The 12,314-nt window shown below is 43.0% G+C and overlaps 1 pseudogene; it reads left to right on the top strand.

The window, feature by feature from the left end:
- The first annotated feature begins 11,957 nt into the window (after positions 1 to 11,957).
- On the top strand, positions 11,958 to 12,239 carry LOC147733560 (Nuclear RNase P; annotated as a pseudogene).
- Positions 12,240 to 12,314: the final 75 nt, after the last annotated feature.

The raw sequence follows: 12,314 nt of genomic DNA on the forward strand, positions 1-12,314 counted from the left end.
CTGGTGTGTTGACTCTTACACTAGTTCCCTCATACTTCTAAGAGTAAAGTTACAACAAAGTTCATAGACATGGGGTTGGTATTGGCCAAAAGGGAACTTACTAGCCATTGTGATGTGAAAACTGCTCCTAGCATGTTGAGATGGACAAGGGAGTTTATAAGATGGGCGGACTGGGAAGGGATCTTCAGACTACAGATGGCCCAGAGAACTGGGAGTGAAAAGTCCCTGGAGGCAGTGAGAACATGTGTGGCACTGGTGGAGGTACTGAAACAGCCGAGGGACAACACTGACATCCCCCTTGACGGAGTGGACCCAGCTGTGGGGAATTGAGCACCTGATATCCTGGCTGGCCCTGATAGCTACCCGGGTGATAAGCTTCCCGGTGGGAGAGGGCCACGCCTGGGGAGCTACACCATCTGGAATAATACACCTGATGCCTTGCAGAACTGATTAGCATCAATAAGTGTCAATAAGCGGGAAACCAAATGTATAAGCGACATGCCTAGAGTGTGGGGCGGGTGGGCACCTGGTAGGAGCTCGGGGGGGCGGGGAGTTGTTTCACTGTTGATTGCTTGGGGTTGATTGTAGAGTTGAATATAGAGATGATGTATATCTGGAGATGACAGAACTGAGACCAGCAAAGCCAAAGGCCTATAATTGTATTAGATATCCCATCCTTGCCTTGTGTTGATGCAAGGCCAATTTCTCTTGACGGGACGACAGCCTGCGATTAATTTGTATGACTGTAAATTGAACGCTTGATCCGAACTGCAATTATAGCATTCTTATCATGATGTTACAAATCACTTTATTATCATTTAATAAAAAATTCTGTTTACAAAGAAGAAATTAGACTCCACGACATAGGAATCCAGGGAATACCTCACCTGAAGAACCCAGAGAATATGTCTTCCACCGTTCACCTCGGAACTCAAGAAAATCATCTGCAGCGCTCCCCAAGGCTCATCCATCAGCCCCACCCTCTGCAACACAGTATTTAGACAAAATGTTGAGTCCAAACTATCAAGTCACACAAATATCGAGTTGTTAATATTGGGATATATAAATATCATGATTCAGAAATATCGTTAACAAATATATCAATTTTGTACGGTAATGAATACTGTTGTCAAAAATATCTGTGTTGTCACTATCGTTTACAAAAATATAGTTCTGAAAATATAGATTTTTAATTATCCTTATGCATTTTAGATCATATTTTTATTGTATGTTATAAATTGTTTCTATAATGGTTGTAAATGTTTTTAAATATGTAATTTTTAGTTATTATTAAATGTAAATTAATTGTTAATTGTAACTCATAGTGTCATAGTGGGTTGTTTAGTTTGTAGGGGTACAGGGTGGGAAATTAACTAACAATAATTCATTGATAATTAATGTTTAATTAATATTAAATGATAGTTATATAAATTGTGTAATTAATACATTTTTAAATTTATTTTTCAGGTGCAAGTTGTTGGGTTTGTAGGTGTAAAGGGTGGGAATATAATTAAATATAATTAATAAATAATTAGTAATTCATTTATTAAAAATTGATTTATTGATGATCAATTATGTAAATTATGTAATTACATTTTTGAAGATATAGTTTAGATTCGGGTTTTTGGGCTTGTAAGGGTAAAGGTGGGTAGTCAATTAACTCTAAATAATCAATAAAAATTAATAATTAATCATTACTTATTTAATTGATAATTATGCAAATTGTGTAATTATATTTTTAAGTTACATTTTTAGGTGTAGTTTGTTTAGTTTTTAGTGAAATAGTGAGGAAGTTAATTAGGCAATAATTAATTGCTAATACATTTCTATTGAAAATTTAATTTATTAATAATTTTGAAAATTCTTTAATAATTGCATGATTTATGTTATATATTAAATGTGCTTTGTTGTGTTTGTAGGAGAATACGGCTGAAAGTTATTTAAGTGAATAAATAAAAAAAATGTATTCATCTATTAATAATTGTTTTTTTATTCCTTGATAAGTTAATTGTGTTATACATGTTTTATTGTATTTACATTTTAATTGTTGAACGTTATGTTTGTGCCATTTTAACTAAATTAATATTTGTTTTAATTGTTAATTCTTAATTTAAAATTGCAATAATTCCATAATTTGTTTAATTGTTTCTTAAAATTTTGACAAATAGGGTCAGATTTACAAGCTCCGTACGCCACTTTTGTGCCGCAGTTGCGCCACTTTTGTGACGCACCGGCGGCGCAAAGCCAGCGCCATGCTGCGGAGTACTTACAACGTGACGCATCTATGGAGTTGAGTCAAGTTATAAAGCCCTGTGCCACATGAAACCTGCGCCAGGTTTCATGTGGGCGTCTCGGCGCTGGGGGGAGCGTTCCGGTGCAGGAAGACCTTGGAAAAGTGTATCAGTCACTTTTCCGACCCCGCTGCGTCAAATCCTCATGCCTGCTTGAAGTAGGCATTCGGAGTGACGTAGCACAGCTAGTATATGGCACCTCCGAGCAGTGCTGGAGTTGCGTGTGACACAACTCCAGCACTTTGTCACCTTTGCGGCATCAGATGCGTCACGCATCTCTCTATTCTTGTGCCATGGTGCACCGCATTGTAAATGCGGCGCAGGAGGTGGCTGCCGTGACGCAAAATACGCTGATATGCAGGGATGCGCCAGTTATAGTAAATCTGCTCCATAATTTTTTACTTATGAATTTGGTTACTTAATAGAGTTTTTAAAATACTTTATTTGTTTGAAGTGAACTACTCTCTTCCTACTGCTGCACAGAGTGGAGTTGGAATAGTAAATGGTACCCCTCTGGTGTCCAACACTTTTCCTAAAGTTGTACAGATTAGAATAGCAATACTACATTTTATCCCCATTGTCCAATGCTTTCCTTACTGTTGTGCAGGCTGTTGTGGAATACTACTTTTTACTCCTCCGGTGTCCAATGCTTTCCCTACTGTTGCACAGACGTGACTGGGAATAGTACATTTTATCCCTTTGGCGCCCTACACTTTCCCTACTGTTGCACAGACTGGAATGGGAATAGTACACTTTACTCATCCCGTGTCCAATGCTTTCCTTATTGTTGCAGAGACTGGAGGGGAATCGTAATTTCTACCCATCTGGTGTTCAATGCTTACCCCTCTGGAGTCCAACGCTTTCCTTATTGTTGTAAACGTTGCAATAGCAAAATTATATCTCTTTTTCACAGATATTACAACTTCTTAAATATTGTTTAAATATATGTAATATTAATATTTGTTTAATTGTATATTATTTTACTATTTGTATACATGTATATATATATATATATATATTTATTTAATTATGTATATGTATTTGATAATTATTTCAGGTAAATGTTTTTTTCCATTTAGTTTGTTAATTATTATATGTTTATGTATATATAGATATACATATATATTTTTATATTAGCACATTATTAAAAAAAGTAATATAATGTGAAATGTTTGTTTTAATAATAGTGTTATATTATATGTATATATATATATATATATATATATATATATATATATAAACATATATATATTTCTGTCTTTGTTTATGTCAGTAAATATTTATATATAGTATAAAATGTTACTTAAAAGTATGTATTTTATATTAAAGTTATGATATATATTAAAATGTTTAATAGTTACTATTTTATTATATTTATTTTTATTTAAAAATTTATATTTTTGTCTGTTTAACAACGTTAGTGTGAAATGATAGTTTTCAAAAATATTTTTCTACTTATGTTTATTTGTATAAGAAAACAATATTTTCGTGTTTTATATTTTGGCCACAATATTTATGTATCACAATATTTGTGTTTTTGATAATATATCACTGAACCCTTAAACACGTACATGACCCCACTAGCCAACACCGTCCGATCACATAAACTCAACATCATCTCCTACGCCGACGACGCCCAGCTTATCCGCTCTCTGTCAGAAGACCCCTCCACCACCAGAACCAACTTCCACAGTAGTATGATAAACGTCGCCGGCTTGATGAAGGCCAACTGTCTCAAGCTCAACTTGGACAAGCCAGAATTCCTCTTCTTTGGGAACAATACCTCACCATGGAATGACACATGGTGGTCAGCGTCATCTTGAACAGCAAGCTATCTATGAAGAAATAGGTAAACACAGTCTTGTTAGCCTGATTCCACACCCTATGCATTCTCTCCAGGTGGCTCCCAGTCAACTCCAGAAGGACCGTCACGCAGGCCCTCTTCACCAGCAGGCCAGATTCCGGGAACACACTCTACACAGGAATCACTGCACCTCTCCTGAAGAAATTACAGATAATACAAAACACAGCGCAAAGACTTATCCGCAACCTCCCCACCCACATCACACACCACCTAACAAAGCTACATTGGCTTGTGATCCAGAATGCCAGTTCAAAGCACTGCACAACGAAGGGCCAGCGCCCAGCGTACATCAATAAATGCATGACCTTCAACCAACCAACCAGACACTTACGATCTGCCTCCCTCTTCGTCATAGACACCCCTTGAATCTGCCTAAGCAACAGAAGAGGACAATCTATCTATGATATGCCCAGAAATGGGTCCTGGGGTCACTGTGCCACCGGATGCAATCTATCCCTGGCTGAAGAGCCCATTGCAAGGATGAAACTGGTCCTTGGCTGCTTATCTTACGGTTCAGGAAGGACCTGGCCTGGCAGTTCAGGCTGGACTGTTCCCAAGAGGGACAGGGTCAAGAGTGATTTGCATATGGCTGGTTCCAAACTGAGGTGGCATGGTGGATTGCAATGCAGCCTGTATGATTGCCGGTAGCTTAGATAAATTCAAGCATTCCATCCATCAAATTGTTCTTTTTGCTTTTGATGCCCCAAATGCCCTGGGTATGCCCAGATGTGGGTCTAGGATCAAGGTGCCACTGGAACCCAGTTACATTTGCTTATAGAGCTTAGGATGAGGGCGAAACTGGTACTAGACTGGTTGTGTTCCAGTTCAGGGAAGGCCTGGTCAATCAATTTGGGCTGGACTGTTTCCATGAGGAACAGGGTCAAGACTAATCTATATATGGCTGGGTCCAAACTGGGTGGCGTGGTGGGCAAGTAATGATGGATTGGGATTTGGCACATTGTTTTGCCAGCAGCTGAGATTAATTGAAACATTCCATCCATCGCCTTGTTGTTTTTGCATTTGACACCCTAAATGCGCAGTGTGTGCCCAGACGTGGGTCCTGGGCTCATTGTGCCGCTGTAACCCAGCTACACTCGGCTGAAGAGCCCATTAGAAGTGCAAAACTTGTCCTGGGTCACTAGTAGCTAGTGGATGAGATTAATTCAAGCATTCCATCCATCACCTTTCTTTGCATTTAATGCCCTAAGCGTGCCCAGTATGCCCTGACATGCATCCTGGGGTCACTATGCCATTGGAACCAAACTATAAACGGCCAAAGAGCCCATAGCAAGGGTAACACCAGTCCTGTGTTGCTTGTGTTCCAGTTCAGGGACGACCTGGCAGTTCGGGCTGGATTGTTCCCATGAGGAAGTGGCCCAAGACTGATTTGCAACTGGCTGGGTCCAAACTGAGATTGCATGGTGGGCAACAAATGATGGATTATAATGTGGTCTGAGCAATTGCCAGTGGCTGAGATTAATTCAAGCATGCTATCCATCACCTTGTTGTTTTTCCATTTGATGCCCTGTGCGTGAAGGGTGTGCACAGATGTGTTCTGGGTTCACTGTACCACTGGAACCAAGATATATCCGACTGAAGAGCCCATAACAAGGACAAACCAGTCCTGGGTTGCTTGTGTTCCGGTTCAGCAACAGACCACCATGTAGCCGTAAGCAACTCCAGAACCTTAAGATCCTCATGGGTGATTTGCTGAACTCTATAAATCCTTGATTGATTGGGTTGAAAGATCTATCTATCTATCTATCTATCTATTTATCTATCTATCTATCTATCTATCTATCTATCTATCTATCTATCTATCTATCTATCTATCTATCTATCATACATACATACATACATACATACATACATACATACATACATACCTACATACATATCTTATAAAAAGAGCATCAGAAAGTCCAGCAATGTACGTCATGACATAGGAATATTACCAATGTAGGAAATGGGTTGTATCGTGTATTATGGGCATAGATAAGTGGAGAAGAATAGGGAAGTAGAGTCATGGATACCTGGCTGATGAGCTGATAACTAGGGCAAAACTGGTCCTACGTTGCTTGTGTTCCAGTTTAGAGAGGACCTGGCCTGGCAGTTTGCGCTGGACTGTTCCAAAGAGGATCAGGATCACGAGTGGGTTCTTGGTTGCAGTGCCTAGCCTTGAAAGGCTGGAACCGTCTTCCTCAACTGAGAATCCTGGCTCTCCTCTGTGGTTAAACGGAGAGTCAGTTTGGTCAGTCGGAAGTAAGTGTGGCTAATGGGAACAAAATAAGTAAATAATTACATACAAAAAAAGATTGACTTGTATATGGCTAGGTCCAAACTGAGGTAGCATGGTGGCTAAAAACTTATGGATAAGGATGTGGCCTGAGTGATTGCCGTTGACTGAGATTAATACAAACATTCCATCCATCAACTTGTTGTTTTTTCAACTTTTCAGAACCAGCTTTTTCTGAATTGTCACTTAAACTCAAACTTTACCTTTAAAGATAATTTTAAATGACAATTATTTTGAGACCAAACATGATGGTTCTACTTGTTCCCAATCAAAAGTTATCAATTATTAAGTGCAATAAGGTATCCCAAATGCTATCCTGTGGGAAAGGTAATCTTCAAAATAATTAAAAACACATTCAGGAGTTTTAGCTCTACCAGGACATGTCCAGCCTTTTAAATAAAATGCACTTTGCTTTTTGAACTGTTTAGGGTCTACCGTAGAGGTAATTTATATGTACTAAAAAGGGAATGTTAGGCCTGTCAAAGAAGTTATTTTGCGAGGTAGAACTTGCAGTTTAAAACTGCACACAGGATGCAATGACAGAACCAATGTATTTTTAAAGGGCTATTTAAGTAGGTCACACCATTAGTGCTGCAGGCTCACTAGTAGCATTTAAATCACAGTCCCTGGGTACATGTAAGCCGAGATCTCTGTACTGGGGTGAATGTTTGACATTGTTCAACATCCTGTCAATCAATTGTTCTTTTTGCATTTGTCACCCCGAATGGGACGGGTATGCTCAGACGTGTATCAATGCTCTCCATGCCGCTGGAATCAAGCTAGCCTGGCTGATGAGGGGGGGAACTGAGAAACAGGTCCCAGGATGCTTGTTTCTGGTCCAGGGAGGACCTGGCCTGGCAGTTCGGGCTGGACTGTTCCCATGGGGAGCAGGGTCAAGACTGATTTGCATATGGCTGGCTTTAAACTTAAATGGCAGGGGGGGCAAAGAAACAATGGATTTAGGCCCAGATATCTGTACAGGGGTTAATATTTGACATTGTTCAACATTCTGTCCATCAATTGTTCTGTTTGCAGGCTCACTAGTAGCAATTAATTTACAAGCCCTGGGTACATATAGTACCACTTTACTAGAAACCTATAAGTAAATACAATGTGCTAATTGGGAGTCAGCTCTGATGTTTGTAACTGTTCCCAATGGGTGTAATAAATGCTCCTCTTGGCCAGGCCTGGTACCCCCAATCAATTTAGGCCCAGAGTGGGGTTGAGGGGTACCCCCAATTTGATGTCCTTTACTCTAAAGCAGAGGTTGAAAATTTGATGACCTCTTCTTTAAAGCAAAGTGTGAGAAATATCACCTGCCCTTCAGTCACTCACTGGCACAGCATGAATCTTCTAAGATGTAAACTTCAGAGTTCTCACTCCCAGTACTTGAGTGCCCAGTGACATGGATCTGGATTCTGAATTTCCATATGACAATTATATCTACAAGGCACAGATTCGTCTCTGTTAGCCAGCAAAACAAGTTCACTTGTTTCCTATCAAGGACAAACAGTCCTGCCTTGTTAGCTACAAGACTTACCTGCAATTAAATCTCCTTGTCACAAATATTCTAATAACACTTGCTACTCTAGTAAGAGATTTATGCTATTTGTGCCTCACACACAGTTCGTACTTCACACAGGGGGGCAGATTTACAAGCCCTGTGCGCCACTTTTGCACCGCTGTTGTGTCACTTCAGTAAAGTTAGCGGCATGCTGCGGGGGATTTACAATGTGACACATCTAGGGAGATGCGTCACGTTGTAAAGCCCTGCGCCAGATGAAACCTGCGTCAGGTTTCTGCGCCTGAACGCCCCCACCCACGCCGGAACGCCTCGGAAAAGTGCCTGAGTGAAATCTACAAGATTTCATTCAGTCACTTTTCCGACCCCGCTGCGTCAAAACCTTGCGCCAGCTTGAAGCAGGCGTAAGGTGTGACGCACCATGTGCAAGATGGGCCGGGTTGGCACAGTGCTGGATTCGCTTTGCACCGGCGACACAACTCCAGCACTGTGCCGAGGTTACAACAGCAGATGCGACACATCTGCATTTCCTTGCGCCATGATGGCGCAAGGATTGTGATCCGTGTCGCAAGTTTCCTGGCACATCCCTGCTGATTTGCAGGGATGCGCCAGGAATTGTAAATCTGCTCCAAGGTATTCTGAATATTAGTTGGCCTAAGTGGTCGAATTCCTATTTTTCCCCTCATGAGTGTTATAGCTCTGTTAGAAAATATTTTCACTTTTTCCACTAGATTTTAATTTTGGCTCTCTTTACACCTTTAAATCTATTGAATTTTCCTTTGACTAAAGAAAAAGATGGATAACAGCTGATAGTAAGTAACTAGCTTGCAGCTAAAAACGTATGCTGAAGTTTATCCGACAAGGGATGAGTGAAAATGTAGACTTTTTCGCCATCTGCTGGTAGATTGTAAGAACGGTTTCTTTCAATCTTTTTCGTTTTTTTCAGACTGGTTCGTTGCTCCCAGCATTCAAAACCCGAAAACACTTAGGGGCAGATTTACACGCCCGATGCGCCACTTTTGCGTCACTTTTTAACATGGGAAAAGTGACGCAAAAGTGGGGCAAGGTCCTTGTAAATCTGCCCCATACTACTGAACAAAAAGACTTAGCATTCAAAAACGTTAATAATAAAAACACATACACAGATACATCTAGATAATGAATGACTTTTCAGCATTCTTTATCCCTAGTGACTGAGCTGTTGATTCCCTCCTTTAGTACTATTGTTTTCGTACTGCGTCTGTCTACAAAAAGTGCGTTTGTCCAAGCCAGACCTATTAGCTTGCTTCTTAAGTTACATGCTTCTGCTGTGTCATCATGCATTGAACAGAGCTTAGAGCAATTTGATTACATAGTAGAAATGCCATGACGTTAATGCAAGCAAGGAAAATGGGCTCCTAATCACTGGTTTGGTAGTAAAAACACAACTATATTTGGGGTGCAGTGGGCCCCACGCTCCCTGGGCACAAGTGCAACTGCAACGGAGGCACTATTGATAGTTATACGTCAGATCGAATTCCTTCTCGCCTTCTTTGCTTTTTCTCAAAATTGGTGTTCATTAACATAGATAGTCGTTTCATGTTTGACCCTTTTCGGTGATATGTCGCTTTTCATCAAAGAAACTTTTAAAAGCAACAGAACCAGTGGTAAAAATGAGAGAATATGTGTGTTCTGCGTCAAAGATTGATCCCTTCAACGTGACAGTAGATAGCGTCCGAGTGTCATGAGGTAGCACACGTACATGGCTGAGGGTATAGTGAGACGTTTACAGGTTTCTAAAAGCGTACTCGCTTCATGTAGTGGTATAATATGGGCTAGCGTGCTCGACCTGGGGACCTGGGTTGAGTCTACGTAGAGGTCGCGATACATGTGTGCCCGGTGTTAAATTTTCCTTTCCCCTGGCCCATGGAGCTGGCAGGATCACATGAATCATTGGGACTGGATGCGGCAACCCCTGGTTGTAATTCAGGGGACTCATCATTGGCGAAGCTGTGAATCTATGTCTCAGCTTTCCTTTTCAGTTCGCTAGGTGATCTTGGGAGGGTACTCATTCCTATGCCTTGCCTTATTCTTTTTGGGGTTGAGTTTTTGCGGGTCGCGCAGTGGTCTCTTGCCGCTAGGCCGCGTCCCAGGCACGGATTCCTGGCATAACCACTCCTGTGCGTGGAGTGCAGGCTTGATAACTTTGGGGGCGGCTGGAATAGGTTTTTCTTGTCTTGTATCGCTTTCACATGCTGTGAGGTTGGTCAATTCTATTAAGTTGGGCTGAGTTTGCGCGGTTTATTATGGTTTCCTGTGGTGAGATCGCGTAAAGTATGTAATCGGTCCAATCGGTTTGCTTGTGCGGCTCGGCTGCTTCATTATGCTTGATTCGCAGGATCGCGTCACGCTGTGATTGTGGTCATGTCAGTTAGTGGTGCTGAGTTTTGCGCTGCTTTAGCAGATGTTGTCGCGGGACCGAGTTCACATGCGGTGACTTCGGTCACCCCCCCCTTTTTCTTGCATGTGCCTTTGATTGTTATGAATTCTGCGCATACGCGCTTCTTCTCTGGGACGAGCTCGCACTCCCGTCGTGGGTGCTAGCACCAGGTTTCGCGCCGAAGGGTTGTGTCCCATCAGGTGATCCTGTACGAAGCGCGTTCACATGCAGGGATCCCGGTCAAGTCAGTTAGTTGTGCTTGTTTGCGCTGCCTTCAGTGTCCTTGGCCATTTCCTTTCTTGCAGGTGCCTGAATAGGGAAAGAATTCATGCTCATGTAGGCGCTCCTCTTTCCTGGGCCGAGCTTGCGCTTTACGTGTATGCAAGACCTGGTGGCGGGCCCATGGGTCGCGCCCAATGGGTTTATTCTGGACAGAGCGCTTATCCCGCATGTGCCGGAACGTGTATTGCATAACCTGCGCACCTGCCCCTTGGAACAGAGCTCTCTGCTGCTTTTGGTTTTGGCCAGCATACCACTGGGTGGGGACCTTGTGTGCCCGGGTAATTTGCAGCCCTTTACTTTTGCAGCGCTCATTCTGGGCCACACATCTATGTGCTAATGGGCACGTTTTCGCTAAGAGCCTACATACTCTTTGCATTTTCCTGGGGAAGACGCACTACGTGCCTGCCCCCCCCCCCCTGTAATCAGAGGTATTGGCATTTGCACGGTCATGTTCTATTCACCTAGGGGCCATATTACAGGCAAGGTATTGTGCCCATACATGTCGAAGGGATGCCTGTTAGGGTAACATTCTCACACCCATCACAACCTTCACTTGCGAGCCAGATCCCCCCCCCCTTTTTTGGCTCCTTGGGTACGGGGATAAATTACCTGCTTCTCCTACTGGACGATTCGTAGTAGGATGTATGTAGAGGACGAGAACTTGTCCCATATCTCCGCCCCAGGCATGCCGTCTTTCGCGCCCCCAGGTAGGGGAGAAGTCACATCGTACTTTCGCGAGTTCCAGGGGGATTGTATGGGTGTCTCGTGAGTCAGCTCTCAGCTAGTCGATGATCACCCTCTTGGGCCTGTGTCGTTTGCCAGTGCTGATGCCGTAGATAAGTGCGGACTTGACCCGGTGGTTGCTCTTGCCATTTGCCGGAAGTAATACGCAATGTAAGAGGATGTCACTGCACCTATTGACGGACCCCCTTCAACCATTTGATCATTCGGGGAACACCCCCCTCGGGTCAGGGAGATTAGAACTTGTAGAATATAGAGGCCGTCTGTAATTATGGAAGGACTTCAATTGTATTTGGTATGCTCCTTATGGAAGGGGAACTGGAAGTTCTATCTGGGGGCCTTGGGTAAGGAAGGTTCCTGGGTCGGTGGTATGGGGTTATGTTAGCAGGTGTTGCTATATCACACATACCACTGTGCAATGGTTTTTATCGGGCTTAGCAGCCGATTAGTGCACGTAGTTGCAAGTCACGACTCTACGCCACCACCCCTGCCAGCACAGGACTGCTAGAATTTTTCTTCGTCCTCTCCTTCCTGGCACATCTGCGGCCACGAAGCCTAGTAGACTTCCCGGGCCGCGGCTCATACTCTATGGTGGCAAGAGCCGGTAATTGCCCCAGCAGGGCATCCCCTGAAACGAGGAGCGAGCTCCCAGAGACCCGGGGCCCAAAGGGGGCGGCAGGAGACGCGTGACTGTGATCTGGTATTTGCTGATGCTTACCCCCTCCGGGCATTGGAAGTGGCTCGCGGCTGGCACTCCCCTGAGTGCAATGGCTGAGGTGAGGTAATGGCGCCTCATAACCCAATTCAGACTACTATCCTCCCGCTTTTTTCCATGTTTCCACAATGCTCAGTAGGGAGTGTGGTGTCGGTCACAGTCAGGGCCGCTGGCGAAGGGAGGT

This window comes from Lissotriton vulgaris, chromosome 2_1 (assembly GCF_964263255.1).
Source record: "Lissotriton vulgaris chromosome 2_1, aLisVul1.2, whole genome shotgun sequence".
Classification (NCBI taxonomy): Eukaryota; Metazoa; Chordata; class Amphibia; order Caudata; family Salamandridae; genus Lissotriton; species Lissotriton vulgaris.